The sequence below is a fragment of the Heptranchias perlo genome, chromosome 35 (assembly GCF_035084215.1).
Source record: "Heptranchias perlo isolate sHepPer1 chromosome 35, sHepPer1.hap1, whole genome shotgun sequence".
In the NCBI taxonomy this organism is placed as follows: domain Eukaryota; kingdom Metazoa; phylum Chordata; class Chondrichthyes; order Hexanchiformes; family Hexanchidae; genus Heptranchias; species Heptranchias perlo.
Genome location: NC_090359.1, coordinates 4,845,310 through 4,851,293, shown reverse-complemented (window position 1 = coordinate 4,851,293; position 5,984 = coordinate 4,845,310).

Sequence of the window (5,984 nt, the reverse complement as noted above, 5' to 3'; positions counted from 1 at the left end):
CAGGGCGCAATCAAGATGAACACGCATGATGCCAGAAATGAGAGGACATCCTTATCAGGAAAGGCTGAACAGATTGGTTCACTTTTCTCTAGAAAAGAGAAGGCTGAGGGGTGACCTGGTAGAGGTCTTTAAAATAATCATATGGTTTGATAGGTTAGACCGAAAGAACATATTTCGACTGCTGGGCATGTCCAAAACTAAAGGTCCTAAATATAAAATAGTCGCAAATAAATCGAATAGGGAATTCCGGAGAAACTTCTTTACCCAAAGAATGGTAATAATGTGGAACACACTACCACAAGGAAGATTTGAGGCAAATCGCATAGATGCATTTTAGGGGCAACAAGATTACAACATGAGGGAGAAATGAATAGACGCGTATCCTGATAGGGTTAGATGAAGTGAGGAGGGAGGAGGGTCATGTGCAGCATAAATAGACCAGTTGGGCTGTGTTGTAGTTTAAATGTAACTCGATGCAACTCGATACATGACTGAGAAGGACTCTGTGCTGAAAATGTGGTAAAATGCCGGGACTGATGTCCAATATTGGGGTTTGAGAATGGCCGCAGTCAAACTGGTCACAGGTTTGGCTCCGTGTGATTTTCCGTATCAACATTCTCAGCAATCACTCTGAAGAAGCTCAATTTCCACGTTTAGCTGCTGGGCTACCATCAATAAGTTTCCCTATGATATGCCATGCCTGACCAATTGATGCTGGAATTGGAAATTTTGGAGAAAGCGAAGGACTGCAAAATTTTGCATTGAGTTTTGGTAGATGTTTGCTCAATAAATAGACGTGTGTGAAGTAAAATAAAGAGAGCTTGCATTTATATCGCGCCTTTCACGACCTCAGGATATCTCTAAGCGCTTTACAGACAATGAAATATTTTTGAAGTGTAATTATGGTTGTAATGTAGGCAATACAGTATATAATGCTTATAACATATATTGTCGAAGTACATTTAATTGTGTTGAGTGACTGTTTTTAAGGCGTTTCTACTAAACTCTGTAAAAGTGGGCAAAACAGAGTCACTGTCGCCACACATGAAGCAGCTATTTCGCTTTTGCACCAATAGAGAAATTCTTACTGCTCCTTCCTATTTCGTTGCTCGATCTATGAACAGACTTTCGGGAAAGTGAAATGAATTTCAGTGACAGTAAAACGACCCTGGCTTCAAGTTGAAAAAGATTGAACTGGCGACACCTGTATTTGAGAGGCTGAAGTGGTTAACATTTCTCCCGAATTTCAGTAAGAGACAGCACGGAAAGATTGGTAGCGCTGAATGTCACCCGGATGGTGATTCATCGAATCATAGAAGTTACAACATGGAAACAGGCACTTCGGCTCAACATGTCCATGTCGCCCAGTTTATACCACTAAGCTAGTCCCAATTTACTGCACTTGGCCCATGTCCCACTATACCCATCTTACCCATGTAACTGTCCAAATGCTTTTTAAAAGAAAAAAAATTACCCGCCTCTACTACTGCCTCTGGCAGCTCGTTCCAGACACTCACCACCCTTTGAGTGACAAAATTGCCCCTCTGGACCCTTTTGTATCTCTCCCCTCTCACCTTAAATCTATGTCCCCTCGTTATAGACTTCCCTAACTTTGGGAAAAGATTTTGACTATCTACCTTATCGATGCCCCTCATTATTTTATAGACTTCTATAAGATTAGTTAACCTCCTACTCTGCAGGGAAAAAAAGTCCCAGTCTATCTAACCTCTCCCTATAAGTCAAACCATCAAGTCACGGTAGCATCCTTGTTAAATCTTTTCTGCACTCTTTCTAGTTTAATAATATCCTTTCCATAATAGGGTGACCAGAAATGTACACAGTATTCCAAGTGTGGCCTTACTAATGTCCTGGACAACTCCAACAAGACATCCCAACTCCTGTATTCAATGTTCTGACCAATGAAACCAAGCATGCCGAATGTCTTCTTCACCAACCTATCCACCTGTGACTCCACTTTCTAGGAGCTATGAACCTGTACTCCAAGATCTATTTGTTCTATAACTCTCCCCATCGCCCTACCATTAATGGAGTAGGTCCTGGCCCGATTCGATCTACCAAAATGCCATCACCTCACATTTATTTAAATTAAACTCCTTCTGCCATTCATCTGCCTACTGGCCCAATTTATCAAGGTCCCGTTGCAATCCTAGATAACCTTCTTCACTGTCCACAATGCCACCAATCTTGGTGTCATCTGCAATCTTACTAACCATGCCTCCTAAATTCTCATCCAAATCATTAATATAAATAACAAATAACAGCGGACCCAGCACCGATCGCTGAGGCACACCGCTGGACACAGGCCTCCAGTTTGAAAAACAACCCTCGACAACCACCCTCTGTCTTCTGTCGTCAAGCCAATTTTGTATCCAATTTGCTACCTCACCTTGGATCCCATGAGATTTAACCTTATGTAACAACCTACCTTGCGGTACCTTGTCAAAGGCTTTGCTAAAGTCCATGTAGACCACGTCTACTGCAAAGCCCGCATCGATCTTCTTGGTTACCACTTCAAAAAACTCAATCAAATTCGTGAGACATGATTTTCTTCTCACAAAACCATGCTGACTGTTCCTAATCAGTCCCTGCCTCTCCAAATGCCTCTAGATCCTGTCTCTCAGAATACCCTCTAACAACTTACCCACTACAGATGTCAGGCTCACCGGTCTGTAGTTCCCAGGCTTTTCCCTGCCGCCCTTCTTAAACAAAGGCACAACATTTGCTACCCTCCAATCTTCAGGCACCTCACCTGTAGCTGTCGATGATTCAAATATCTCTGCTATGGGGCCCGCAATTTCCTCCGTAACCTCCCATAACGTCCTGGGATACATTTCATCAGGTCCCGGAGATTTATCTACCTTGATGCGCGTTAAGACTTCCAGCACCTCCCTCTCTGTAATATGTACACTCCTCAAGACATCACTATTTATTTCCCCAAGTTCCCTAACATCCATGCCTTTCTCAACCGTAAGTTGAAGTGAGAGTGTGGGTGTTAAAAAGTATCTGACTTGTGAGAGGAAATAAATCAGATCAGCCCAACCGAACTCAGTATTAACCATCCAATTGACAAATTTCAAATACAAGTGGTCTTTTTAACTATCCAAATGTTTCTGGTAAAAGTGCTGATCAGAAAACAAAACCATTTTCTGAGCTGCCCGCCTGAGTTAACAATGCAGCGTCTTGGCTGAATGGGTAGAAATTGTGTGCTGTTTTATCTCTCTCCTGACCACTGCCTGAGGCTGAAGCAGACTGTTCGAAAACTTGGCATTCTATTTGATTCTGAGCTGAACTTCCAACCCCACATCCGCTCCATTACTAAGACTGCCTACTTCCAGCTCCATAATATCTCTGGCCTCCAGTCCTGCCTCAGCTGATATGTTGCTGAAATCCTCATCCTTGCCTTTGTTACCTCTCGACTCGGCGACTAAAATACTCTCCTCTCCGGCCTCCCGCCTTGCACACTCCCTAAAATAGAGCTCATCCAAAATTCTTGCTGCCCGGATGTTAACTTGCACTAAATTCCCTTCACCCATCACCCCTGTGCTCGCTGACCGACATTGGCTCCTGTTCCGTCAAAGCCACATTTTAAAAATACTCGTCGTTGTTTTCAAATCCTTACATGACCTTGCCCCTCCCTTTTTCTGTAACCTCCTCCTACCCTACAACCCTTCGAGTTCTCTGCGTTCCTGCAATTCTGTCCTTTGCACATTCCCAATTTCCTTCGCTCCAACATTGCCTTCAGCTGCCGAGACCATAAGTTCTGGAATTCCCTCGCTAAACCTCTTCACCTCTCTCCGCCTTGTGACGCTCCAGAAAATCTCTCACTTTCACCAAGCTTTTGATCGCCTGTACCAATATCTCCTCATGTGGCCCGGTGTCAAATTATGTTTGATAATCGCTGATGTGGCGCCATGGGGCTTCTTACCACGTTATTGGCGCGATAGATAAAAGCAAGTTGTTGTTTTTAAGTATTTGAACGAGAGTACTCTCAGGTATCTGTCTCGTTGAGCATTGTACTCGAGGGACAGAGATATGTCAGTACCACGTATGCATAGATTGCAATGAAATTACAGCACAGGGATAGGCCATTCGGCCCAACTGATCAATGCCAGCTTTTATGCTCAACACAAGCATCCTCCCAAAATTTCGAATTTTATCAAACTGCTTCATTTGTGGCCTCTTAATTTTCAGAGTCCAAATACACGTCAGGGACCCTTTTCAAAATTCCAAGAAACGTGTTCAGGAGAATTCTAGCTTCTGTTGTACATGATGTTGGAAACATGGACAGTTAATCCATGAGTTCCACATCGCCTTGTCTGCGACAAACATTTTTTTTTCATTCGTGAGAACCAAATAAAAAAAGCACTTTATCAAGTGGCTAAAACGGTGAACCTTTCCCACACGGGAACTGGAAGAGGCCGCTCGACCTTTCAACGGATCATTAACTCTGAGCTGAGTCATTTCACCCGTTTACACCATGGCACCAGGCAGCATCTTTCCCTTCCCAATTTCCCAACACGACAGTTCAAAGCGACGAATATCTGCTTCACAAAATTAGGAATTTTGCATTTGTTTCTTTTCGATTTAAAGACCTGTGGCCCGCCCTTTCACCCAATCAATTGTCGCCAATCGCCCCACTCCCTCCTTAAAACAAGTAATACTGAAACGCTGTTTTAAAACTCTCATCTGCTATTGTAACACGGTAGGCCGGAGGATACTAAGAGTCCAGAGGGCAACACTAAAAATGCATTTACGAACACACCAATTGTATCGTCAACTAGAATGGTACAGATATGAGAGACTTCAGTCAGTGGAGGGAAGAGAGAAGCTGGGTATGTTCTCCTGAGAGCAGCGATGTTTAAGGGAAGGTTGATCAGATGTGTTCAAAATGATGAGGGGTTTTCATAGAGTAAATAAGGAGAAATTGTTTCCACTGGTCGGCGAGTTCGTAACTAGAGGACAATAATATAAGAAAATTGACAAAATAAACACGGGGCAGACGACAAGTTTGGTCTCTCGGGACAAGGAGTGGCCTGTACCGAGACAGAGGAGTGTGCTATAGCGGGACCCGGGAATGTGATATACCGTGATCTGGGGCTGAGCTATATCGGGACCCGGGAGCATGATGGATCGGGATCGGGGAGTTTGCCTTAAGGTGACCGGGGATCGTGCTGCATCTGGACCTGGGAGTGTGCTATTCCTGGATCCGGGGCCGTGCATTACCAGGACTCTGGATTGTCCTGTACCTGGATCCTGGAGTATGCTTATCCGGGACCCCGAGTGTGCTGTACAGGGTCCGGAGAGAGTGGTTTTCCGGGAGCGGGGAGTGTGCTGTGCAGAAACCTGGGAGCATACACTATTGGGACCCGGGAGTATGCTATGCTGGGACTTGTGATTTTGCCGTACCGGGACCGGGAATTTGCCGTATTGCGACAATGGAGCATGCTGTACCTGGATTTGGGACTGTGCAGTATGGAGACTTTGGACTTTATTGTACCTGGACCTGGGATTTTGCTGTAGCCGGACCTGGGAATGTGCTGCCCTGGACCCGGAAGTGTGCTGCACAGGGACCCGGGGGTGTGCTGTACCAGGACCGGGGAGCATGCTGTACCGGGGCGGTTCAGTGTGCAGTACCGGGATGCGGGAGTGTGCTTCACCGGTCCCGGGAGTGGAGCAATATTGATCTGCTACCGATCTATTTGTCCTCTTACAATCTCTGTAACGGTGGACCAAGTTATCACTGGGCTAAGTGTCTTTTAGTTCGATGAACAACCTGCTTTATTCAACCACAGGTAAAAGATACAGAACACTGAACACGATTAAATACATTTGATGCAATCAGTTCAACATCTGCACGGAAACTATGACAAATAAATAGAACACACTTGGACTAAGGCGCACGGGTTGATTTGAATTAACATTGATTCTTTTTCTCTATTTGTCGCAGTGACGCTGCACAGATT